General features: G+C 41.2%; 1 long non-coding RNA gene across 1 annotated transcript; it reads left to right on the top strand.

Moving 5' to 3' along the window:
• Positions 1 to 2,493: 2,493 nt before the first annotated feature.
• Positions 2,494 to 22,812, top strand: LOC116484311 (uncharacterized). The gene is made up of 6 exons (XR_004252499.1): positions 2,494 to 4,656; positions 4,848 to 4,943; positions 6,583 to 6,712; positions 15,498 to 15,600; positions 18,763 to 18,878; positions 22,142 to 22,812. It is a non-coding gene; the product is annotated as an uncharacterized LOC116484311 (long non-coding RNA).
• Positions 22,813 to 27,667: the final 4,855 nt, after the last annotated feature.

Here is a 27,667-nt window from a genome sequence, read left to right on the forward strand (position 1 = left end):
CTTCAGCCTGGGTGACGGAGTGAAAGTCTGTCTCAAATAAATAAATAAATAAATTTTGAGTCAGTAGTAGTGCAAGATTTTTCTAGAGCCAGATTTCATGCAGTAAGCGCTTGTTTGAGCAGTATGGGTTTCCCCTGTCACACCAAGCCAGAGCCCTCTGAACCAGTTGTTCTTGGTACACAGGTAGCAATGAACTAGAAAATTCCCCTAATCTACCTGTGGTCTGATAGAATTTGAAGAGGGTAATTCTGTTTGTTGCCAAACTCCCATATACCAGGTGGTGCCACCACACCATTTTCCACAGGCCATGAAGAAACCTACAGATGTCATTTCAAATTTGAAAAGACAAAATATTTTCAGAGTATTTTTGTATGGTTTGGTTTGATTTTTATGTTTGTTATGGTTTGAACATGTTCCATAAAGTTCATGTGTTGGAAACTTAATCCCCTACCCAACAGCATTGAGGAGTGAGATCATTAAGAGATGACTTTAAGAGACAGGCCCCCTTCCTCACCCTCTCTCCTTCTCACACTATCTTGCTCTTCTGCCTTCTGCCATAGGATAACACAGCACACAGGCTCTTGCCAGGTGTAGGCCCCTGACCTTGTACTTCCCAGCCTCCAGAACTGAAAGAAACCTGTTCTTTATAAATTACCCAGTCTCAGGTATTCTGTTATAGCAGCACCAAATGAACAGGGACAACATTCAACGGATTGAAATTGATTAAGATGTGGCACTTGGAGAGAAGGGTAAGGATTAGAACTTGGACAAACTCCTGATGGAAGTGCCTTTCTTGCCACCAAGACACAGCTGTGCTTTTCTCAAGGTTCTTGCACATTACATCTTTCAGCGTGGACCCCGTGTGATACATGAGAGGCATACATCATACTGGGCATGGGAAGCAGAACTTTTCTCTCACCTCTGTGATGGACCCTGGTGCTTCCTTCCCCTGCTCCTCTGCAGGAGAATAGTGGGAAAGGCAGTGACACTCTGCTTTGAAGGGAAAAGGGATTTTGATTATAATGTGTACCAGTGACTGGGCATAAACACTGAAAGACAGATTCTTGGCTGCTTAATTATGAAGTGTTGTAAAGTACTAGATTTGGGAAGACTTGTTTTTTTCTCAAACAGAATGGGATGAAAGCCTAAACCTGGCGTTGCTTGTTTAGCCCTCTCTAGTTGCAGAGCCACCACTAAGAAGATGCCTTGGAAACAGTGAAGATAAGAAAACCATGTCCCCTTCAGCACAAAAGAGTGTCAGCACCCCCTTTTCCAAATACCACTTTTGGTCAAGCCAGGGGCCTCTGGGTCGCGCCACCTTCCTTCCCTGGCCTGGGCATTGTGCTGATTAGGATCTTGCTCTCTTTCTACCACCTGATTATTTGAAATGATAACAGCTTGTATATTTGCAACTTCAAGGCTATGATATAGTTTCTGTGATTAAAAAATAAATAAGATTTACTCCACTCACCTACCCCCGGCCATAATAAAGCTACAACTATGAATCAGACCAACCAATATTTGAATCTCAACCCCTTGACTTACTAGTTAGGTAGGTTTGGGCTATTTTTGTTTGTTTGTTTGTTTGTTTGTTTGTTTGTTTGTTTGTTTGTTTCGAGACGGAGTCTCACTCTGTCACCCAGGCTGGAGTGCAGTGGCATGATCTTGGCTCACTGCGAGCTCCACCTCCCAGGTGCACTCCATTCTCCTGCCTCAGCCTCCCGAGTAGCTGGGACTACAGGTGCCTGCCACCATGCCTGGCTAATTTTTTGTATTTTTAGTAGAGACAGGGTTTCACCATGTTAGCCAGGAAGGTCTCGATCTCCTGACCTCGTGATCCGCCCGCCTCAGCCTCCCAAAGTGCTGGGATTACAGGCGTGAGCCACCGCACCCGGCCGGCAGGTTTGGGCCATTTTAACCCTCCAGGGCCTTGGTCTTCTCACTGTTTTTGTTTTGTTTTGTTTTAAACGGAATCATTTTGCCTACCTTCATGGGTGAGGATCAAGTTAAGTCAATGCAGGTAAACTATTAGGCAACTAGTCAACTCTCAACATTTGGTGGTTATCAGAGTTCACTATGTGGATGAAGACGATACAGCTATGAGCCCTCCTAGACAGACCCTGGAGAGGAAGAGCTGCTGCAAAGTGTGCAGGAAGCAGGGGGCACCAATGCAGATTTTGCACCCCCTTTCCTCAGGAACTCCCAGGAACAGCCAGGTCACTCCCCATGCTGCTTCCAGCACCCTCGTGTATGCTGATCACTCCTCCAGTGGAAGTGAAAATATTTAATACTTGGAGAACTTTGCAAAGGTCAACTGTGGCTAATAATCCATCCCCCTGAGAACCTCATACCACAAGAACACAGACACACGCGCACACATGCATGCACAGACACTCAACTGGCTTAAGAGCATGAAGAGTCAAGGAGGTAGAGCAATTCCAGAACATTATTTTCTCTAGATGTCAACTTCCACAGAGCAGGGCCAGAGAGATTCTGAGACCTGTCCCCAGGGGAATTATTTCTAATACCCTTGATAAAATGTACAAAGCTAGGGTAGGAAGTAGCAAGGTGACAGCAGTGGTTAGATGGAAAGGTTCTCTAAGAGAAAGAACTAATGAATTGGTTCAGTTGAAGTTTCTTTTATATATTTATTCCTGTCACCTTTCAAGTCAGCAGCTTTTTCCAGGTGACACGGCAAAAGGGCCTGGCAAGTGCACAGGGTTAAGCCAAGGACTATCAATACTGCTCCCTAAAATATTTTCGCCTCTGGTTTTGGGGATCTACTTCTTCTCGGGGTCTCTCCCGCTGCTTTCCTGGTAATAGCACCTAAAAGACCCATGAAACAAATCCCCAATTCAATACAAATTTATAGCTGAGTAAATATGAGCATAGGCTTTAGGAATCCACAGAATTGGAGCTTTGCTTAATACCAGCCGGGAAAATGTGGTTGTCAGTTAACCTCTCAGAGCATCTTCGAGGCTTGGTTTGCTTATCTATTAAATGAGTCTGAATAAGCCCTATTCCTCCAGGTTGTTGCTAGCATCAAACGAGAAATGTATGCAAAGCCCCAGTGCCATGGCTGACGCTGGGTAAAAGGAGTAATGATTTCTTTAGTGGTTTCTTTTAACACAGGAGTTTCTATCCATCCCAAATAGAGGAAAGATATTCTAATAAACCAATCATTTATGTGATTTGTGATTACACCGTACAACTCAAGTTCCTGTGGAATGCTTAGAGTAATGAATCCAAAGCTCTCAGCAAGCTCCCTGGGCCTGATTTTCAAATCCAAAGTTACTGTAGCAAAGAACTAAAGGAGAGGAAGAAAAGCACCACTGTATTAAATATACCCTCCTCCCCTTTTTCCTAAAGGCTGTTTGTCCCCTTCTCTTGATAACTCTTCAGTTCCCAGAGAGCAGAGACTCTTGGGAAACAGGAAGTAGCAAAATGCCAGTGAGAAAATCCCCAGATGAAGAGCAGCAATAAGTCTCTGGGCAACAGTGTGGTCAAAAGGGGGAAATTCCCCCATCAGCCCTCAAAAACAGTCCCTCGGGAAAGCTTAGTGAAGGTTAATTTGGGAAATTCCCTCAGAGGCCATAGAACACAAACGGAAAACTGCTGTTTAAGAGAAATCTGAACGGAGCAAGCCAGTTTGTGGCTGCCCGGGGTGCTCTCTGCGTAAACCGCGCTGCTGCTCCTGCCTGACTTCCTCCTTTTCATCCTGATCCTGAGGGTAACCCCGAAGGGGTCCAGTTGCCAGAGCCACTTGACACCCACCCTGCCCAGGCTCCCAACCCAGGAGAATTAATGCCGCAACACCCAGCCTCTTGACATGAGCTGCTGCTAAAGCAGATTCACCTCCCCGTTAGGACCTCCTGTGACCCACCCTAGCTTAGCTCCTGTCCCCCTGGTAGACTAGCAAGCCACAGTCATCATACTGTGCATGTCCCTCACAGTCACTTGCTATAACAAGTCCATCAGGTTTTACTGGGTTTTAATCTAAATGTGACCTTAGGATGACATTTCTTAGTGCTGCTAAGCTCCAAGAGACAGGGAGGAATCCTCCCCACAGAAAAGAAGAAAAAAAAATCACATAAACATTGTCCCATGAAAGGCTTAGAATGGAATATCCTCTGATCAGCTGAAGCGGAGAAAGCATATAAACACTGCTGGAAAGGGGCCTGGGTCAGGGGGAAGTGCTGGCTCTACAGAGCCCTGACCTCCAGATGCAAGCAAGGCCCAGTTCCCTGCTGCAACCAGCTCTCCGTGAATCATTTCCATTCCCATAGAACTTCTATTTGGTGTTTTGTTTTGTTTTTTATGTGTGACTTAAAATGACCATTTCAAGAAGATGACAAAAAGGAGATTTCAGTAGAAGGGAGAGGAAAGTAGACTCCATCATGATAGCCTAAATTTGTTCTACTATATACTTATGCAAAATAGGTATCAAATTTTGGAAAAGAGATTTTAAAGGAGAAAGTACTCTGGGTTTAAAATTCTATTAAAAAATATGCTCTACTAGAGCGTGTATGCCTTTTTTATGTAATCAGGACCCACTGCTGTATGAGTCACAATTATAGATTCTACTTTCAAATATTTTTTGACTCCTAGAAAACAGCCCTGACAAAAACCACTTTTCTGATGTCTTCAAACAAACAGGTTCTTATTCACTTTCTTTCCTGTGGTTTTGTTAAGATTCTTTTCTCCAAAAATTGTAAAGATTGTCAGCCACCTAGTTTTTCCTATGCTTGAAAAAAAGCAATAAACCTCCTTTTTAGATTTGCAAGTTTCCTAGCAATTAGGAATTCATTTTGTATACACAAATAATAATTACAATCATTACATTTAAGCTACTTTCAAAGTCTCCTACACTTGAAAATTCTAGGTAGATTGTCAACATACTCTAAAGAAGTATTCTTTCCATTTTTCATCTGAGAAACTAGCAGGTATTCAATTCTTAACTCCTAACAAGGAATATTTTTTATTTCAGGGAAAATTTTTCACTGGCTGTCAGCGCCACTGTAGTTGTGAATGTGAAATCAATTAAACGAATATGCAGGTCAGCAAAAAAAAAAAAAAAAAATCTCTTTAATGCAGGCACAGATGAAACAGATTCCAACGTGGGGCTGAGAGTAATAAATAAACTAATAAAAAAAGGAAAGCATGGAGCAACTTTGATAGAAGTAAGCTGTTTGCCTTTGCCCTGGAAAGTTTATAGTGTTTTAAGCAATTGTAAACATGTCAGTATACGTGGATACCGTTTCCATAGCAGCATAGCAACAGTTAGGAGTTTCTCCAAACATATCCAAAGGAAACTAAAAATAGTCTGTCTTCAATATCAAAATACATACGTATACATATTCAGACAACAGTACACAGAATGATGTGTAATGAGAAGTTCTGCAAACACCAACCTTTCACAAAAGTACATCGCGGATAGTTTTAAAAACCATTGAGTTGAGTGTTTTTAGAAATGGAGTAGAAACCAGAGTCTGAGGGAAAGCCACATGCCACGTTGAATTCTAAGATCAGAGGTCCTTGACAACAACTGCCTTCAGCCATTGCTTTGGCTGCTCTACCTGACACTGCTTTTGCCCTTAAAGACCTCTGTGCCCTATTCATCTTTGGCCTGTACCAAAACTGGAGTTGAGTATGTGATATGATACATACTATGATCTCCATTTATTGCAGTATTCTCTCATCTTCTTAAGTTTTCATGCCATTCATTTCTTCCTCCCTATAGAGATTGGATAGCAGCTGCATTTTGTAAAACAATGTAAAACCACAACAAAAATAATGTGAACCAAGTTCACATTTTCCCAGTGAGCTGACTTAAACTGACGCTCAGTGACAGAAATAGTGATTCCAAAATGAAAACAGAGTGTCAAGTACATTTTTGGTCCTTTGCTGTTTGTACTTTGTATTTATATTCAAGAATTACAAGTATTTTAAAAACATCATCTAGTGGGAAATATTATTACTAGGGTATATATAATTTATCATCTAAAAAGGAACACTTGAGAGTGAAAGGGGGTGCTATTTATACTTACATTGGGAAAACAGGTATAAACCAAGACTGTCTCAGGAAGGCCCAGATGAATGGTCACACAATGTTACACATAAGAGTGTAAGTGTCTTGAGGGCAGGAATGTTTTGTTTATTTTTATATCTTCAGAATCGACTGCAGTGCTTGACACCTAGAAAGAATTCAACAAATGCTTTTTAAATGAATAAATTTCATCATTGGATTATGTTTTTGTAAAACTTTGAAAAGTATTTCTTATACATAATACTAAGCTGAACATATTTCTTTTTTTAGGTCCATAGTCCAAATGTTAGGGTAAAATAAAATCTTATGTAGCACTACAGGGTGAATCTTCTTCATCATCTGATCTTCTCCCTCAAAGTAAAGAGGATAAAAATGGCAAAGTAAAATATATCCATGAGTCATAAAAAAGATAATTCTATCAGTCTGGGATGGTTTATGAAAGCACTAAAGAAAGGTTAGAATATGAATTCAGATAGGAAGCAATTTTATAATCTGATTTCTATGGCTATGATCCTGGTTTCATTTTTCTTTGCCAGGAATTTTGGCCCCTAGGGAGAAACACAGAAGGAGTAGCAAATGAGCCCACTGCTGGAAAAAATACTATTTGTCTTTCACTATGTGGAGTTTAGAAGAGCACTGGCCATTGGCGAAGTCCCAGAAGTGAAGGTAAGAGCCTCTTCTCTTTCTGCCCCTATCTGCCAGTTTTGCAAGAAGTGCCTTAACACAAATCGTTTTTCCATTTGATGGGCCTCTAGTCAGTTTTTGGTTTTGTTTATTTGTTCGTTTGTTTTGTTTTGTTTTGTTTTGTTTTTAGGTGGAGTCTCACTCTGTTACCCAGGCTGGAGTGCAGTGGTGTGACCTTGGCTCACTGCTACCTCCACCTCCTGGGTTCAAGTGACTCTCCTGCCTCAGCCTCCCAAGAAGCTGGGATTACAGGTGCTCACCACCATGCCCAGCTAATTTTTTTTTTTTTTTTTTTTTTTTTTAGTAGAGACAGGATTTCGTCATGTTGGCTAGGCTGGTCTCAAACTCCTGACCTCAAGTGATCCACCCATCTTGGCCTCCCAAAGTGCTGGGATTACAGACATGAGCCACGGCATCCAGCCCAGTTCTTGGTTTTTAAACCACATCAGGCAGGGTGCAGTGGCTCACACCTGTAATCCCAGCTACTCGGGAGGCTTAGGTATGAGAATCCCTTGAACTTGGGACACAGAGGTTGCAGTGAGCCGAGATGGCATCACTGCACTCCAGTCTGCCAGGTACGGTGGCTCATACCTGGAATCCCAGCACTTTGGGAAGCCAAGGCAGGAGGATCACTTGAGGCCAGGAGTTTGAGACCAGCCTGGCCAGCACACCGAAACCCCATCTCTACTAAAAATACAAAAAAATAGCTGGGCGTGGTGGAGCATGCCTTTAATCCCAGCTACTTGGGAGGCTGAGGCAGGAGAATCGCTTGAATATGGGAGGTGGAGGTTGCAGTGAGCCGAGATCGCACCACTGCACTCCAGCCCCTGGGTGACAGAGCGAGATTCTGTCTCAAAAACAAAAAAAAACCTATAAACCATACCAAAGGATTGGTGGGGGAAGTTATCATTACATTTAAGCAAAGCACTGAGTGATCCTCCTATGAAAAGGTCTTGCTATCAATCTGCTACCCCTTAGTGGAGAGGCAGCAGAGTTTGGGAGATAGTATTACCTGTCCTTATCATCTCAGACTCTGTAGTCATTCTGTTTGTTTGGGTTTGCAGCCAGATTATTCTACAGGATGTTGCCTAGCATATCTGGATCCCAGTTTCTTCATCTTTCAAAGGGGAAAATAATAATAGTATCCCTTCTAGGGTTATTTGTGAGGGTTAAAAGATAACCATGTAAAACACTTGCGACATGAATCTAAGCTATTATCATTGTCTAGCTCTATATTTCTTTGGACATTTAGCAAGAGTACTACTGAAAAAATATGTAATTAAAGGCAAAATTTGTACTTTCATGTTTCTAATCCAAATCAACCCAAATGTATGTAACCTAAGGCCAGAAGGAATCTGCTAGGCCTTAGGCCACTTAAGGACTAGATCCTATTTTCGTCTCTTTCCCAAGAATTCAAAATTCAATTGTTTATTGCTTTCACACCAAGGAGACTTGGCGTTTTATTATCGTTGTTGTTGTTATTCATTACATTCCATCAAACTCTAGCCAGTTTGTATTCTGGGCCACACCTAGCCACTACATTTTAGGGAAAGCCGAAGGCCTGTCCCAAAAGAATGATATCTCTTCTTTAATACCTAATTTGAGGCTAGGAACATTCCAGATAAGTGAGTTTATTTACAGAATTATGTAAGGCTTTACATTTAATGAATTTCTGGTGTCTAAGGGTAGGAGCAGGGGGAATAGGCTCTTTATAAATACCAAATCATGCTGTTACCTACAGAGTGTGTGCCAGTTGATTAAATAGAGCCAAATTCTGTTCAGTTTGATAATTACTAAATTTGACATTCATAGAGGTTCTTTTTAATTCTGGGAATAAGAAATCCACAAACTCATTAAATTATGAAATGTTTCAACCCTATTATCCTAATACAATTACCCCACAGACTACATTGCCACAGGAAGTCTTTGGGACAACTCCTAAGGGTTAGAAAGACTCAGTAAAAGGGATTTGATTCACATAAAAGCCACCACCATGTGTGTGTGGTTTTTTTTTTTTGTTTTGTTTTTTTGACAAGGTCTTGCTCTGTCACCCAGGCTGGAGTGCAATGGCATGATCTCGGCTCACTGCAACCTCCACCTCCCAGGTTCAAGCAATTCTCGTGCCTCAGCCTCCTGAGAAGCTGGGACTACAGGTGCACACCACCACGCCCAACTAATTTTTTGTATTTTTATTAGAGACAGGATTTCACGAAGTTGGCCAGGCTGGTCTCGATCTGACCTCAAGTGATCCACCCACCTCGGCCTCCCAAAGTGCTGGGATTACAGGCGTGAGCCACCACGTCTGGCCTGGTTTAAAAAATAAAAGTGAACATTAATCCACCTGATATAAAGTTATGGTTAATGATTCTAAAGAAAGATATTTTTGCTCATGCCCAGCATAGAGTCTTTATCCAGTAAATCTACACTGGCATTCAAAGTGACAAAGGGCAAAGGAAACAGGATCCAAACTTCTTTAAGAATATCTGGGGGCAGGAAACTTGGCCATACATCTGTTTCTTTTGAGTAACAATAGCAATAATTTACTTATCTAGTAGTATTGCCATTTATTCCTTAGCCACATCAACAGAAATCTAATTATTTCCCACAAAATGAGAACTTCTAATGAAACTTTTCTTATTCATTTAATAAACTATAAAGGTCTAAATAGCACCCAGATTTTCTTAGCACCCTGACTTCTCCAAACCTCTCCTGAAATGTGCATGTACTATGAATGGGACAAGTGTGGCCAGGTGGAGGTACATGAGACTGAGAATAGGAGATATAGCTTCCTACCACAGTCATGGTTCTGTGACTTAGTCTCTGTGAAACTGGGTAAATCTTTTGGCATTAAAATGTGGTCAGAAAACAGGAAATTCACATAGCTTCAAAATTTCACCCCAGACCAGTTGCAGTGGCTCACACCTGTAATCCCAGCACTTTGGGAGGCCGAGGCAGGCAGATCACGAGGTCAGGAGATCGAGACCATCCTGGCTAAAACGGTGAAACCCCGCCTCTACTAAAAATACAAAAAATTAGCCAGGCGTGGTGGCAGGCGCCTGTAGTCCCAGCTACTTGGGAGGCTGAGGCAGGAGAATGGCATGAACCCGGGAGGCGGAGTTTGCAGTGAGCCTAGATAGCGCCACTGCACTCTAGCCTGGGCGACAGAGCGAGACTCCGTCTCAGTTGCAAAGAAAGAAAGATATCTACACAATGGAAAAATTTGTCCTTCGAAATTAAAGTTTATTCATGTAAATACTCCCAGTGGTGGCAAAGATACCTCCTTTAAGGTTGAATTTGTGCTTAAATGTCACCATTCCCATTCCAACCCAGCCTACCTTTCTCTTCTTGTTATTTCTCTAGCTCAGTCCCTTATCTGTTGCCTTCATACCTCTTATCCCAACTCTGAATTGTTTTATTAATTTGTTTGTTAGATGTTGTGGCGGGGGTGGTTTTGGTCTGTCTTTCTTATTATATCAGCTCCAAGAGAGCAGGAACTGTTTCTGTCTTACGCATCACAGAATCCTCAACTTCTAACACAGAGCCTGACATGCAGGGGCATTCAATGAGTACTTATTGAAAAAATGAATCTATGGATGAATGAGTAAATGAATAGATTTAATTTTTTTAAATATCCCAAGTTATTTGGAGTTAAATCTAGAGGGAGAAAAATAAGTAATCAACCTTCTGTGTCGTAGCTAAAAATTGAAGTAAAACACTAAGTATTTAGTCCCAAGTGGTCTACAGACCCTAACCTTAGTTCTGAAGGCAACTCTAAGATAAAGAGTTCCAAAATGCTTTGCAAAATGGTGTCTTTACTAGGATAAGTTCATGTCTCCCACTATGATTCCTGGAAGAATAACACTAATTTGAATGTATAAGCTATGCCATCTTTTTTAGTTGTGTCATTTTTTAAAGCAAACTGTATTCCTTACCTCACAGTCCTACATACCCCAAATATCTCACATAACACATGGAGAGGAATTTTCTCACTATAAGTCTCACTTTAGAAAACTCCCTGGTCGTCAGCTGACCCCATGAACAAAGCGTCCTTTCAATGCTGAAAGCAACCACAGCTGAATAGCAGATCGGATGAACCAATACTGCCATGGCTGTAATGACATCCTTAGAAACGCAAGAGTCCTCACTGAAAGAACAAAGATCAATATTTAGTTTCTTGTGTCCCTACAGGCTGTTCATCAATTTTATAGCCTCCTGTTCTGCCACTTCCCTCACCTCTAACTCCAATTTGCTCTTCTAGGAAAAGAGAAAGGTCAGGCTGGAAGTACATAATAGTAATACAAATGCAAAAACACTTACAACAAAATTCAAAGTTTGAATTACAATAATTGTGCTATGTTGACACCAATATTTGGTATTTAAAAAAAAAATAAATATTTTGCTGTATTTTAAAACATTTCAATGCATTTTAAGAGAATAGATCTTTGGCTGTAGTTTAACACTTTTAAATGCATTTTTGGTAGTAACTAAATGGACTTTATTAACTACCTTACAAGTGAAAGAACAGAAAGAAAGGGGCAAAAGTTATTGCCTAGTTATCTTTTGTGTTTTTTTTTTTTTTTTTTTTTTCAGACGGAGTCTCACTCTATTGCCCAGACTGGAGTGCAGTGGTAATCTAGGCTCACTGCAACCTCCACCTCCCGAGTTCAAGCAATTTTCCTGCCTCAGCCTCAAATGATTTTCATGCCTTCGCCTCCTGAGCAGTTGTGATTACAGACAACTGCCACCTCACCCGGCTAATTTTTGTGGTTTTCTTTAGAAGAGACAGGGTTTCACCATGCTGGCCAGGCTAGTCTCGAACTCCTGACCTCAAGTGATCCACCTGCCTTGGCCTCCCAAAGTGCTGGGATTATAGGAGTCAGCCACTGTGCCTGGCATCCTAGTTATCTTTATATCCATTTTATTCCCTGAAGTCCGCAATACTAAGCATTGCACAGTCTGACTCTTGGCCTCAACCATTCCCAGACATAGACTTTACATGCTGCTGCCACGGTTTCAACTCCCATGATACACTAACCTCCTAATTTTCACACATTTAATTTCTTAATAAAACAAGGAAGAAATTAAGACTAGTCTCATAATAATATAGTTAACTTTCCACATAAATTTCTTCAAATAAAGTTTGGAGCTGATGGCGTGGTTCGGGAGTGTTTTTGATGATCAGCCAAAATGGGATGTGATATGACATGCAGTGAGGAGCTAAGCCAGGTCCTTGTCACCATCCACCCTTCCTGTTTAGAAAACATCCATTAACATCGCAAAGAGGCTGCCAAGTTAAGTAATTGTAAAAGACTGTCACTAGGGTAAAAATGGAAGATATCTGCCAAATGGAATATGTTGAATGAATGGCCAGTGTCACCCAAGTGAAACCACAGCCAGAGTATGATGTGACAGAGCCAACTAGATTTTTAAAAGAGCTGGGTAGCACCGCGTATGACAAGACCCCCTCATCCCACATTCCTGTGGTGGAGAGCATGGAGGTGACTGAGCTGTTGGTGGCAAACTCATGCCTTCTGCAACTCAATCAGACATCACCAAGGACATTATTATTCTCTAGCTTATGAATAACTGTTTTTATGTCTTCACTATTTTTCATAAACTTATTGTTTGTGGAAATAAATTCCCTGGTCATAATGAAATAAAGGAAAAAAAAATACGACAGACTTTTTTTCAACCTACCAGAGCATATTTTCTTTTTTTTTTCTTATGACAACATTTTTAAATTATTTTTTTAAATTGCTCATCTCTTACTCATAACCATCCTGTTGATCAAGTGAGGGATAAGAGTAACCTGCCCAAGGTCCCCAGGTATTAGCTGATTAGAGCCTCTGGGCAGTTGTATCACTTTGGTTCCATCATAAGCTTTTCTTTCTACCCCTTCCCACATCCCATCTCCAGACACTCACCAGGTATGCCATCTCCAAGTGTCCTGGAGCTCCAAAATGACCCTGCCCTTTTCTTCAATAGTTAGTACCTATGAAGGGTTCAGTCTCATGCAAAAATGACAAGTTTAAATGCATCTTTGTTGCCTCAGCCTATCTGCACCCTTCTGGTAACCTTCTCCTGTGACATTCCATGAAGGGGGTTGTGGGCACAGTCAGGTTGTAATGGGGTTGCAGAAACAGAGGAATCTTTATAGGATCATCTCTATCTTTAGGCATGAATCCACCCACCTCTTCAGATTCTGCCAAGAACTTTCAATTGGCAGAAGTCAGATAGCTCCATGGAGCCAGAGAGTGGTCCATTACCTTAATGTTGCATTATTCAATTTGTGTTTGAAAATGAATTTATTGGTCTGCAGTTTTACCAGGTTGTGATTTGTCAATTAATATTTAATAATTTTTTTGAGACAAGGTCACATTTATCGCCCAGGCTGGAATGCAGTAGCACAATCAGGGCTCACTGCAGCCTCAACCTCTTGGGCTCAAGTGATCCTTCCACCTCATCCTCCTGAGTACCTGGGACTACAAGTGTGTGCCACCACACTTGGCTAATTTTTTTGTATTTTTTTGTAGAGATAGGATCTCACCATGTTGCTCAGGCTGGTTTACTATGATTTTAATTCCGTTAGAGTATTTTGCATTTAATTGTACTTTAAAACAAAAATGTTTTGTGATATCTTGTTCACTGCTACCCACTCCCCAGTTTACCACACACTTAATCCTTCCAGTTTGGTAGAGTAACACCAAATGCTAGCCTAGATAACTATTAAAATGTCAGTGGTTTAGCACAATCTGTTGGTCAGCTTTTGCTAGGTTATTCTCCTGTGACAAGCAATCCCCATATCAACCGCAAAGGTTTATGTTTTGCTATGGAATATGTTGGCTACGTGTCAGTCGCCCCTCTGCTCCACTTGTCTTCTTTATCTGGGATCCAGCCTAAATGCCCCTTCTGTATATGGGATTCAGGCTAAATGCTGTTCTAGAACAGGAGAAAGGATCATGGTGGAGTCATGCAATAGCTCTTGAAGCTTCTGCTGGAATGTGGTCTACATCACGTCTGCTCACATTCCACTAGCCAAAGCACGTCAGATGACCAAGCCCAACATCAGTGGACAGGAAGGATGCTCTTCCTCCAGAGAAGCTCACCACAGAAGACCCCTGTAGCTCTACAGGTAGCAGATACAATTTACCTAAAACTAGAATTTTGTTTCTCATTCACGTAATACTTCAATGCAAGTGTGCCTGGTTTGTAGGCAGCTTTCCTTCGTGTGATTATTAAAAAACCCGGGCTACTTCCGTCTTGTGGTTCCACCCATCTGCATTCAGCCAGCAGATGGGGAAGAGAAAATGAAGATGCCGCCACTCACTTCTTAAAAGTCTGGGCCTAGAAAAAGAGACATGCACACCTTCTGTCACATTTTATCGATGACCACCTGGATGCAAGGAGTCAGGAAGGTAGGACATGCTAAAAAATGTAGCCTCCATCTTAGAAGCCACCTTTCAGCAATAACTCCACTATGAAAAGAAGAGGGTAAAGTTTTGATGAATCATTGGCCATCTCTGCCATACAAAACCTCAAACTGGCTATCCGGGGTGTGCCTAGGCTTTATTTCTAGACCCATTTATACTGAAATGGAATGGCCAAAAATATTCCAGATCTTGTTATTTGGGTTTTTGTTGTTGTTGTTGTACTTTTTCATTTTTAACGTAGACCCTACTGAGTCAAATAACAAGGCATAAGCGACTTAGAAAATCCCCATGTCCTGGTCAGGCGCAGTGACTCACGCCTGTAATCCCAGCACTTTGGGAGGCTGAGGCGGGTGGATCACCTGAGGTTGGGAGTTCGAGACCAGCCTGACCAACATGGAGAAACCCCATCTCTACTAAAAATACAAAATTAGCCAGGCGTTGTGGTGCATGCCTGTAATCCCAGCTACTTGGGAGGCTGAGGCAAGAGAATCGCTTGAACCCAGGAGGCAGAGGTTGCAGTGAGTCGAGATCACGCCATTGCACTCCAGCCTGGGCAACAAAAGCAAAACTCCATCTCAAAAAAAAGAAGAAAAGAAAATCACCATGTCCTTTGTCTAAGGAAACTTTCTACCCCATCTATCATGTCCCAAAAACCAAATAAATAATTTTATTTCTTGATAGTTCAGAAAGAAAACATTAGTAATGATTTTCACAGTTATCTCTTAGTTTTTCCATTTCCCAGTTTGGGGTTACGCAACCACTAACACCGTTGTGTTTGTCTCCAAACCCCTGAATTTGCACATGCAATCCTTTTATTGCTTAACTGCCCAAGTGAAAAGAATAACTGGTCATTTACAAGCACAAATTTGTGAGTAGGAAGAGGGATTTCACCAAAACTAGGAATGCAAATACATAAACTAAAATTGAAAATTGACCTCAGTGATGACAAATGACTACTGAGAAGTAGCTGCTTCTTCAGTCAACAGAAAACCTCTCTATCACCAAATCCCCCAACTACTTCCAACTACTCCCTAGCATAGGCCCTTCACTTCTGCCTTCTTTAACATCTGATGGTGGCCCAAATGCACAGGATACTGGCTGAGAGCTCATTTGCAGCCATAGCCTCAGGCTTCTAGAGAACTTTGTTTTTAACTTTTTAATAGCACAGTCACATTCTGCCTTGTATCTTAGTGGTTTGTATACAGCTCTCGCTCTCTCTCCTATGTAATAATAAACCCCTTGAAATCAGAATCCATGTCATATTTGTCTTTCTATTTCCTACAACACTTACCTGGCACATAATCAAAGCTTACTATTTTTTTCTTATTTTGAATTAGGTCAAGTTACAGCTTAATCTGGGCTCAAACCCTGCAACTGAGGCCACCTTCAGATGGTGCCTCCACTAAGTAAGCTGTGGGATGCCTACGTTGCATTCATTAGGTCAGGCACGTCAAGGTCGCTAATTCCTCTCTCGTAACCCCTCCACTTCTGTCTGCCTTTTCACCGAAGATGCTGATGTCATTGAATCTTGCTTCTAGAGTTTCACATGATAGAAGAGGAACTCGAGAAGGAAAGGGAAATCTGTCCTGCCCTCACCCCTAGCTTCCTTTTTTCCTTACTTAGTTTCCATGTTGGTCACGCGGCAGCCATAGGAAGATGTCTTGGGGTTCTCACTCTGAGGCTCTTGAAAACATAGGAAAGCTGTCCTAGACCTCTGGCTCTCCTTTTTGGTCTCTCCTATCCCCACTCCAATTCATAAGCCAAAAAGCTCATCCTGCTTCTTTTAATTCTTCAGGAAATTGGAGCCTAAACCCAGACAGACCTTTCAGATTTTTCTATTGTAGATTTAACACATCTCAGTAATATCTGTGAAGAAACCATAATCCTGACTTTACCACAAAGGAAAAAGGAAATGGAGGAAGTGTCCTGGTGTGGTAGAAAGAACCATCCAGCAGCCTGGGCAACATAGCAAAACCCCATCTCTACAAAAAATAAAGAAAAAAATTAGCTGAGCATAAGTGGTGTGCGCCTGTAGTCCCAGCTACTTGGGAAGCTGAGGTGGGAGGATCGCCTGAGCCCAAGAGGGAGAGGTTGCAGAAGGCTGAGATCTCACCACTGCACTCCAGCCTGGGCAACAGAGCAAGCAAGACCCTGTGAAAGAGAGAGAGAGAGAAACGGAGAAAGGGGGAAAGAGAAAGAAAGAAGAAAGAAAGAAAGAAAGAAAGAAAGAAAGAAAGAAAGAAAGAAAGAAAGAAAGAAAGAGAGAAAAAGAAAGAAAGGAAGGAAGGATCCATCCAGGTAGGAATCAGAAGATCTTAGTTTTGAGCTCTGGCTCTTTTCCGTTTCACCTGGCTGACCCTGGACAAACTATGTTATGCCCCTCTGGATCTCACTCCTCAGCATAGATGAGCAGGCTCGATTAGGATACCTTTAACATCTTTCCCAGGCATGGAAGTAGGAGTCACTAACATGGCAGGTTGACGCTATTGTAATAGAGCCACCATTTCCTATCTGCTAGAGATACGATTTTCAGCCCAAGCATTTGCCATCTGCCTCTTTTGAGTCTTGGCTGGTAATCCATCAACTGTGCTAGATATAAGATCTTATCCAGTGAATTAAGTGATATTTCTTCCATTTTTCCATTTAGAAGAGGCACAAAAGTACATATACCATCCTAATAAAACAGACTTCCATTTTTTTAAAAAATGTGACCAGCAGCACAGTACTCTCCTAGCACACCACCTGCCATTATCTCTCCAGGTGTTTACTGTGGGCAGGAGGCTAACAAGGCCTAAGCTTCCTCTTCTACTTTAGAGCTCACTAAAGGAAATAATGACCCCAAGTGAAGAAAAAGCTCTAATTTCCAGCTCCAGTTCTAGTTGGGGTAGAGGGTTCTGTTGTTTGGCAAGGTGTTCTAATGGGCTTCTCACAGCAGGAGTTAGGGTATTATCTGCAACAGGAGAAAGGAAATGAAAGTGTTCTGCATAAAAAATGTGAAAGTCTATCTCCCTTGTGGGCACAGGAATTTGGATAAATACTCCCAGTTGTATTTAGAAAAAAAAAAAAGGTTTCTATTCAGTCTCTGAGAATTGTTGCTTTTTCTTTGTGCATGCTTGCATGTGTGTTTGTGGTGTCTGTGTGTGGGGAAGGAGGGGTGGGCCGGGAGAGGGAGGTGAAGGAGATGTTCTCATATTCACCCATCCAAAGCTTGCAGGGAGAATGAGAAACTTCTGCACATCTCGGCAGCGAAGAAACCTTGAGGGGACCTTTCCTGAAGGGTTGGAGCTTCTCACTGACTGTCCTGATAAAGTCCCCATGGGGCTATTCTTGATTGAATAACTCAGACCTTGGGCAATGCTGTTGTGGTATCATTAGACTATCTGGTCAGACAAAAGGAGGGAAGCATCTGGTACTGATTTTAATATAATTTCCCTCTTTGGCGGAGTTTCATCCCTGAAGTCAGTTGGTAAGGAACTAAGAAGGAAAACAGAGAGTTGTAGATCTCTTAGGTGGCTTTATTGTTCCTCTATCACTTTCTAGACCTGAGGGTAAAAGAATGGGATGGAGTTTTTCTGAAAACGAGAGCAGCAGAGAAGCAGTACTAAGAAAATTGAAGAATAGGCCATTCTCAGACAGAGGAGACAAGAGAAGCCTTGGTAACACTGGAGCAAGGTTGAGAAGGGCAGTGTGCCTACAGAGGAACCCATGAACAGTTCCCATTGTTTACTGATTTTACCTTGCTTGACTAGAAAATGCATTTGTCAATAGGAATGTTATCATCTCCAAGGGGGCAAATATTGGTTCTCGGTGGATGAACGAAATCTTAGATATTATAATGGCTCTGGCCCTCCAAATGGCCACAGTAAATAAGGAAATATACAGTGTATCTGTGGAGTTTAAATTTCATAAGTGGAGTAAAGGTTGGGGTGGAGTACAATTAGGAAAACAAAATGTCTAAAGGTCTCCTTTGGGGGAAGGGTGATAAGGAAAAAAAAAGGTTGAGGAACAGTGTTCCAGAGCAATTATATTTAGCTTCAGTTTCAAATTATTCACTCCTGCTTGTAATTCCCTCTTGTTCTCTATCCTTTCATTTAAAAATATATAAGTTATGTGTTTGAGGGGGTGTGGGGAATTAGGCCTCCTGCACGTTAGCTCCCAGCTGGGAGCTCCCAGACAGCCCTGGGATCCAAGTGGAGACAGGCAGCGAAGGAAGCAAGAGCCCAAGGCAGAGATGAAGGCTGTGGGTGGATCCACGGCCACGGGGGCGATTCAGAAACTGACAGGAGGCCAGTTCCATCTGTGGGTCTTGAACTGTGGTGCCTGGACCAGCAGCAGCAGCAGAGGCATCACTGGGAACTTGTCAGAAATGCAAATTCTCAGGTCCCACCCCAGACCCGCTGAATCAGAAACTCTAGGGGTGGGGCCCAGCCTCCAGGTGAGTCTGATCCTCCCTCAAATTTGAGAGTCATTGGTTTAGAAGTGAAACAGGTGACCCAAGGAAATGAGGAGCCACGCTTTGGGAGAAAGGAAAACGCAGAGGTTCAGTAAACTAAAATTTCCCACTCTCTAGTTTTTTAATCATCTTTAAAAATTTTCTTTTAGACCTTAGCAATATAAATATTGCTCGTTTCCACCAGGGAGGAAAACAACTCTGCTGTCAAATTTGCTGAGCACAAAGTGAAAGGAAGTCTGCAATCCGTTGGCTAATTAAGATCCATGTAAGTAATCAAGGCAGACAAGTCAAGGACAATGAATCTCAGGCTTGTCTTGGCTGATTCTGCCAACTTCACCAATCACCTAAACTAAATAATCAGCAATCACTTTATTTTGTGTTGTGTAAACACAGTAGAAATGTTCACAAAGTATTCCTAATGTGTAACAGAAAGATTGTTACTTACTCAGCTTCCTATGTAGGGAAGCTAACCTATCTATTCAGGATCACACTGCCACTGACGGCAAGATCCAAGCTCCCAGGTTCTGACCCTAAACTTTCAAATGATAGAGTTCAACTTTTTTTTCTTTTTAATTCTCCTTCCTTATGAACTACAGCAATTTGATTTGTAACTTTTTTTTTCTATTTATGAAGCATTAGCAATTATTTGCCCTGAAAACATTTTTAATAAGAAGAAAACTAAGGTTGAATGCAAACAATTTAGTAACAACCCACTTCAGTTTGGTCCTTCTGCTCCTTAGGCCACTGCTGGGTGCATGAACTTGCAAAACTCTAGATTAAAACCCAGGTTCTCCACAGCACTTTTTGCAGGGTTAATTTCTGTCAGAGACATATTAATGATAGACTTTAGAAGAAACACCAAATAACAGTGACTGCCTAATAACTTCAGTACTAGTCCCGCCCCGAGGTTACCCTATGAAGCTAGACTCTAGTGAAAATATGCCGATTCTTTTCCTGACCAAAACCATAACTGAGTCTCTAGAAAAATTTGTTTGCTGTGATTTGTATTTTTGATATAATAATTATGCCTCCATGCTATTTATGGTTTATATCTGAAATGAACTTGTACCAACTGTTTTGACTACACTGGCAAGGAGATACCTAAGATTAACCCTAAACAGGTTAGCTATCTCGTAAGGAAGTAAGTCCTCACTCCCTTATGATTTAAATAATCCAAAATACATTTTTTAAACAGTATTGCCCTCCTTCTCTTACTGAACCCGTTAATGTATCACCTTTACGATAACTTTTGTCTGTGTTTCTCAAAAGCCTGTGCTGGCCTTGATCACATGTCAAATTTCAGGTCCTTTGAGTTCTTGACTGTGTAGTTATTTGGAAGGTCATAGCATCTTTCTCCTTCTGGTGGGTTTTTAGATCATATCTCTTTGCAGATTTGTACAGAGAGGTCTGTTTCAAACCAACACCCTCCCAACTCTGAGATGCAGGCTGAACTAAGAGCTAACGAGAAGGCATTCCTGCAGAAGAAAGGAACTGCTCTCAAGATATGCACAGCCTCAGCGTTGTTTTTTTTTTTCTTTTTGAAACTGAATGTTTTGTAAAGTTCTTTAATTGCCTTTTTATTTTTGAGCAAACCAGAGAGGGAGACCCTAAGTGTCCTATTATATTATCAAGTGAGTACATATGTAAGGAAAGTCTTTTCTTTTGTTGTTTTTTTTATTTGAAACACTGAATTAGACAAATAATTTACACTTAGTAGCAGGTGTAATCCTTCTTAAAGACATTTCTTAAGGATCTCCAAGCTTTCCCTGAACAAGCATACATTTTATTCAAACTATGAAGTAATACCCACTAGAGCCTCTCTGGGTATTCCAAAACACTCTCTGCATGTTCCAAAAGAGCCTTCTCTTAGTACAAACCGTAGGTAAACTAATGAAACCACATCGTAAGAGCAAGCCTGAGCCACAGATGCTAAAGGCTAATGTTTTTTGAGGGCTTACTATTTGCCAGGGACAGACCTGAATGTTTTACATGTATTCATTTGGACTTCATTAAAAATCTGATGACCTAGGTAGACTTATCATCCTCATTTTACAAATGAGGAAAGTGAGGCCCAGAAAAGTTAAGTAACATGCCCAAGGTCACCCATGCTGGTGAGTGGTCCGACCAGTTAACAAGAGCTCTCATATATGGCTTGGAAAGATCTTCCCCACCCCCAACCCCTACTCTTTTATCCCACTGCCTCCCACTCATCCTCCTTCCCACTTGCCTCTTTATGCATTTTATACTGTGGGGTTGGTTAAGCTGACGCTCTGGTTGCCTTCAAATTCCTTTCTTTCCCTAAACCCTGTCTTATCCTACCTGCAGCCCTGCCCGACTGGAGTCACACAGAAAGCCTGAACATCTGACGCTCATTGGTCATGCTTCCTCCCACTAGGGACTCGTTTCACGCTGTGCTTAGAGATGCATGCAAAAGTATTATCTTCTGCTGCAAGCAGCAGCCACTAGGATATACATGTACTCTCTGCTGATGGCTAAATTTGGGGAAACTGAGGCATTCTAACACAGCAGGAGCAACTTAATTTCTCAACTGCTTACATTAAAGATGAGACCACGGATGAACATACTTGGACTTTTTCAACCTGATGTTTCATCTATCATGCTGCCCCTCCTCCCAAGACTTTCTCTTCCTGAGGACCTCTTGGTGAGAAGTTGCACACCCCACACCCAAGCCAAAGTGGACTGGCAGAGCCCTGCCAGAAAACCAAACAATGTTTCTATTAAAGGCAGGTGGCTACTGCTCCTTCCTCTTTCTCCTTATCTGAGATGATTAGAAGTCCAGGTACAAAGGACCTGACCCATGTGTCTTACCTTGAGGACCCTGCAATATTAATTAGTTATCATTGTCTGCAGAATAAAAAAGAAAAGAGCCTGTCCATGAATAGCAAACAATACCGTCCTCCTCCCCACCCCACCAAATACTTGTGTTAAGGGCAACTGGAGGCAGCAATTGTTCTATTCAACATTTGTCTAGTTGAGACCATTTTGGGGTCCACTTTATCTCTGCCAGAGTTCAAATCCATGGGAAGTTTTAGGAGATGCAATAATAATATTGGAGCAGGTTTATATTTGCTGCATACAAGTTGGATCATATCAAGGTTATCATCCAAAACTTATTTGAATAATGTTTCATATAACATCCAGGAATTTGAGAGCTTGTTAAGGGAAAGCTTTCAAATGTAAGAACAAACACAAAGCCAGACTCCTGGTATGGCTGAACTGTGGCAGAGATAATTTCCCTCTCATTTCACAGTCAACATGGGTTTATGGTGAGAGCCAGAGACAAAGATTCCTGTCCTGATGAGACTTTCCAATGACTTATTTTGGGAGATTCTTGGATACCAGCTATTTACTTTCAAAAAGTTCAGTGGGAATTATTTTAATGTAAGAAATACTCATGACAGCTGGTTCGGGGGCAACTTTTCCAAACATGCTGTAACAAAATTGGCACTTTTAGCTAAATCACACCCTGTTCTTCAGACATTTGACTCAGATTTTTCTTTACTACAGTAAATCTGTACTTGGATCATGGAAGCTTGTAGGGACTAGCCATGCCAGTCCCACCTTAAAGACAGAGTTCCAGGCTGGATTGCATTTTCTAGAACAAATCCTTCAAATATTTTCATTCAAAGAGAACAGTAATGACAGCTTCCAATAATCAACCTGAATATTTTAGTAGAAGCTTTTCTAGACATTTGTGTTGGGATAACTAATGGAACTAATAGATTTAGGAAATGCCAGAACTCCTAATTAAGCCCCGGATACTGCCTCAGATTCTGAATGACTGAATATATTGGGCATTTTATGCCTCATCCTTCATGTAATCCAACAAACACCTATTCTATATTTATTCTAAAAAACTTTACTAAAAACATTACTAGAAAATATTAAATTTTCTAAATCCTTTCTAAAACTTTACTAATATTAAATGTTTTACCTAAGATCTTTAGAAAATTTTCCAAATTTTATAAAATTGTATACATTTTTGATGCTGCTATTGCTGTAGATGTCTTCTGGAAGTTGAGTTGTGCCTTTAGGAATATTTTCCTACTACATCACTGGAATGAGTGTTACAAAAAAAAGTCTCTGTACATTCTGCATGCCTTGATTAAATGTATTAATTTTCTACCAGATCACTATTCCTATAAGTGTTTAAAATAAAAATGAATATGGTCTTCAAACATTCATTCTTCTACTATTTACTCTCCCACTTTCAAAAGCTCCCAATTACTCAAAGTTGCATATTTCTCAGATTCTGTTATATATGATTGCAACAGCAGTGAGTGATTGAAAGACATTTTCCCTAGAATTTTAAGTCCTTTTCTATGCAAAGTTTCAACAACAAAAAAATTTTTTTAAATAGAGACAGGGTCTTTCCATGTCGCCCAGGCTGGTCTCAAACTCCTGAGCTCAGGCAATCCACCCGCCTCAGCCTCCCAAGTGCTGGGATTACAGGTGTGAGAGCCACCGTGCCAGCCAGTTTCAAAGAAATTATAATGAAAGAAAGTTAGGCAGCACAGTAGGAACAAAGAATTCCACTTCCATGTCATAAAGACTCGGGATCAAGTCTTCTAGTTAGAGCCCTAGCTCTAACTAGCTGTGTGACCTTGAGCAAGTTACTTAATTTTCTAGACCTCAGTTTCCTCATGAGCAAAATGAAAATATTAACACCATCCTCAAAGTTACTGTGAGGACTTATTAAAATAATACTTGTATCCTGCTTAATCCAGTGCCAGCACATAGTAAGCTCTGAATAAGTGGTTGTTAGAATTATTACCAACACATGGGAGGACCAACTTTACGTGAGAGACAGTGCTGGGAGATCTCACACATGCTACCTCATTTAATCCTTCCCAATCCAGAGAAGCAAGGAAAAATTCTTCCCATTTTTATGGATTAGGAAAGTAAGGATCAGAGAGGCTGAGTAACTTATTCAAGGTCATATAGCAAAGTGACAGGGCTGGAATTTGCAGCCAGGTCTGCCTGACTCTGAAGTTCATTTTTACATGGAAGTTCATCCTTTCCAAATTTCTTTTACTATTTCATGCAAAAATATAGATTTCCATTTTCAAGTTTGTGTCCTTTAATACATAGCTACATGAAACTGCTTCTTTTATCTTATATTATGATAAATAACAAATATATCTTCTGCCATATTTAGTTCTTTCTTCATTCAATTCAAGATAAACATATTTTGTCTAAAGGTTTTATTGGCATTTGGAAGAAACTCAAAGTCTGTACTTAATTAAGATCTGTAAACAGAAGCCAGATCAAATCACAGAATAAACAGATTCCCAGTGCTGGGTATGGATCTGTCTTGATCTAAATTTAGATTTCAATCATTGTAACCCATCTTTATACATTCCTTCCTTCATTCAATAAATATTTATTGAATGCTGTATGAGTTAGTCATGGAGCCTGCCTTCAAGGAGCTTAGGGTTCAATAGGAAAGAGAGATATACAAAAAGACCTGTAATTCCAGGCAAGAAACAGTAGGTGCTAGAAGAAAAATAGGGAGAAAATGCTGGGGAGTCTCAAGGGTGGCCATTACTTCCTAGGGGAGCAAAGGATCAAAGAAGGCGCTGGGGGGAAAAGTAACCTCCTCTATTAACTGCTCCATCCATCTGTAAACTATTCATGAATTTGTTTTAAAATGCAGCAGGTCCCTGGATAACATTGTTTCGTTCAACATTGTTATTACGTTGATGAGAAAAAAAAATGGACTCCGCGCCAGGACCCCTGTCTGTGTGGCATTTGCATGTTCTCCCCATGTCTGCTGGGTTTTCTCTGAGTACTCCTACTCAACTTTCCTCCCACATCCCAAGGTGTGCACATCAGGTAAACGGGTGCATCTAAATGGTCCCCATGTGAATGAGTATTGGAGTATGTATGAATGTACTCTGTGATGGGATGGTGTCCTGTCCAGGGCTGGTTTCCATCTCTGTGCTCTGAGGTGCTGACATAGGCTCCAGTCACCTGTGACCCTGAACTGGAATATGCAGGTTGGAAAATGAATGAATGAAAACAAGTTATTATAAAATAAAAATCTGAAAAGTGTTCAATAATCACACAAATGCACAACAATAAATGAGGCAGCACAAAAGCACTTAGCAAGCCTACCAGATTTGTCCTTGTTTGATTTTGAACCGTATTGGTGGGAGAAGATGCTCCTTACGATTTGTACTTTGCAAACATTTATTCTTTGATTTAACCCACTACCTCTATGACTACCATCACTCAGTGATTTACCAAAATTTGGTAATTATCTTGTTTCTATTAATCTTCCTTAAATGTAGGTATAACTCACATTTATTTCAGTGTTTAACATTATAAGTGTTTAGGGTCTTTATTTATAAGTCTGGTGATGTTTCTGTGATCAGAAATATGCCATAGAAACTTAACTCTTTTTTAAAAATGTGATTTTTATACATTTGGGGGTACAGGTGCAGATTTCTTACATGTATATAGTGCATAGTGGTGAAGTCTGGGCTCTTAGTACATTTTCAATCCTCACCCCTCTCCCACCCTCCCACATTTTGGGGTCTCCAGTGTTTGTTATTCCACTCTGTATGTTCATGTACACCCACTGTTTAGCTTCCACGTGCAAGTGAGAACAGGTGGTATATGACCTTCTGTTTCTGAGTTATTTCACTTAGGATAATGGCCTCCAGTTCCATCCATGTTGCTGCAAAAGACATGATTTCATTTTTCTTTATAACTTTATTCCATGGTGTATCTACATCTCATCTTTATCCAGTCCTCCATTGTTGATTCCCTATGTTTGCTATTGTGAATAGTGCTACAATAAACATGTGAATGCCGGTATCTTTTTGATGTAATGATTTATTGCCTTTGGGAATATACCCAGTAGTGGAATTGCTGACTGGAATGGTAGTTCCATTTTTAGGGAGTAACTCTTGTTTATATATCAATTACCCTATGACAAAATTGGTTTTCTTACACATTGTTTCTCAGTTTCCAAGAACCTATGGATGAAGTTAAGTGAAGACTTGCTGTGTAATACAGAAAGTGGTGAATAGGTGGGGCTGTAAATGAAATAGGACTGGCCATGAGTTGATCATGTGAAAGCTGAGTGATGGCAGTACATAGAACTTCAGTATACCAGTGTGTCTGCTTTAGGATATGTTTGAAATTTTGCACTATAAAAAGTTAAGGCCGGGTGCGGTGGCTTACGCCTGTAATCCCAGTACTTTGGGAGGCTGAGGTGGGCGGATCATGAGGTCAGGAGATCAAGACCATACTGGCAAACACGGCGAAACCCCATCTGTACTAAAAAATACAAAAAATTAGCTGAGTGTGGTGGTGGGTGCCTGTAGTCCCAGCTACTCAGGAGGCTGAGGCAGGAGAATGGCGTGGACCCAGGAAGCAGAGCTTGCAGTGAACTGAGATCGCACCACTACACTCTAGCCGAGGCGACAGAGTGAGACTCCGTCTCAAAAAAAAAAAAAAGTTAACATATTGTACAAGCTAACTTACCTGTAGGACTTCCACAAGTCATTTACATGTGCATATGTAAGTGGCTACAGAATGTATGATAATGGTTTGGGCCTGGAGGGACATTAGTGACCACCAGAGTGAAATGAACTGAATCTCCCTGCCTCCCCCTCCATACACACAAGCCTACTCAACAAGATCTCCTTAATGTAAAGCCACAAGTCAGAAAGGGTGAACACAGGGTAATAACCCAGGGACTTGCCTAGAGGCAATGCTTACTTCTGGGCAAGGACTGAGCACATATCCTAATGAAAATAATTCGTGTGTGTTTGAAAGAAAATTGAATTCAGTACAATTGATAACGTTCAGAGGCTTCAGGGGATCTGCAGATGTGGACTCATGGAGCGGCATCCTATCACTCCTATCACTCATGGAGATTTTACACATAGGCCCAGGGAATGACATGGTATCAATTTGTCTCGTGTGGGTGAGACAAAAGCATTCAATACTGTGTCGACCCAAGAGTTCTCACTGGCTCTATGTAGCACATACCCCCAGAATATTCAGGTGTGTTATGTAGTGATTTCTATTGAATGCAATATAATGTTGTTATAGTTATTATGCGTGTCACTTAATTCACATACTCTCAGGCATACAAAGAAGGGAGAAGAAAGGGTGAAGGATAGAGTTCAGCCACCTGGCAGCATTCCATAAAAACTGGGCAGATTCATGAAATATTACAGTGGGGGAGGTGCTCAAAATAGTTTTTGCATGCTTTTGAAGATAAGAGAGCATATATGTCTTAGATATTCTGCCTGGATATGTTACTAGCATCGGGATGTTTTGAGGAGGCCATGCCACCCTGACTCCAACCCCAAATTAAAATTACAGCAGGCAAAATTAGAGTGTCACGTGGCCAGGCACGGTGGCTCACGCCTGTAATCCCAGCACTTTAGGAGGCCAAGGCGGGTGGATCACGAGGTCAGGAGATCGAGACCATCCTGGCAAACACGGTGAAACCCCATCTCTACTAAAAAATACAAAAAATTAGCCGGGTGTGGTGGTGGGTGCCTCTAGTCCCAGCTACTTGGGAGGCTGAGACAGGAGAATGGCGTGAACCTGGGAGGCAAAGCTTGCAGTGAGTGGAGATTGCACTGCTGCACTCCAGCCTAGGCGACAGAGTGAGACTCTGTCTCAAAAAAAAAAAAATTAGAGGGTCACATGCTACTTTAATTCTGTGTTGTGGTACTTCAGTGGCTTCTCATTTGAAAGTGCATAATTATTTTCAAATTATCATATATCATTTCATGGTTAAATTAGATTTTCAGCTAGAACTTCCAGGGGGATTGGAATTCTACATGCAAACTATATTTCAATCCCTATTTATGATCATTTTGGACAACTTTGTTTCCTAAACCCTCAGATCAACTATTTCCCTGGATAACCCTAAGGCACTGGGAAATATCTGAATGGAAGAGATCAGCGCTGTTTTTTATGGCATGTTTGCAAGAGACATATTTTGTCTATGTCAGAAACCTAGCTATTCAGTAGGGATATATTTTTCCAAGAACATCTCAAAAT

Source organism: Hylobates moloch, unplaced genomic scaffold (genome assembly GCF_009828535.3).
Source record: "Hylobates moloch isolate HMO894 unplaced genomic scaffold, HMol_V3 SCAFFOLD_15, whole genome shotgun sequence".
Lineage (NCBI taxonomy): Eukaryota > Metazoa > Chordata > Mammalia > Primates > Hylobatidae > Hylobates > Hylobates moloch.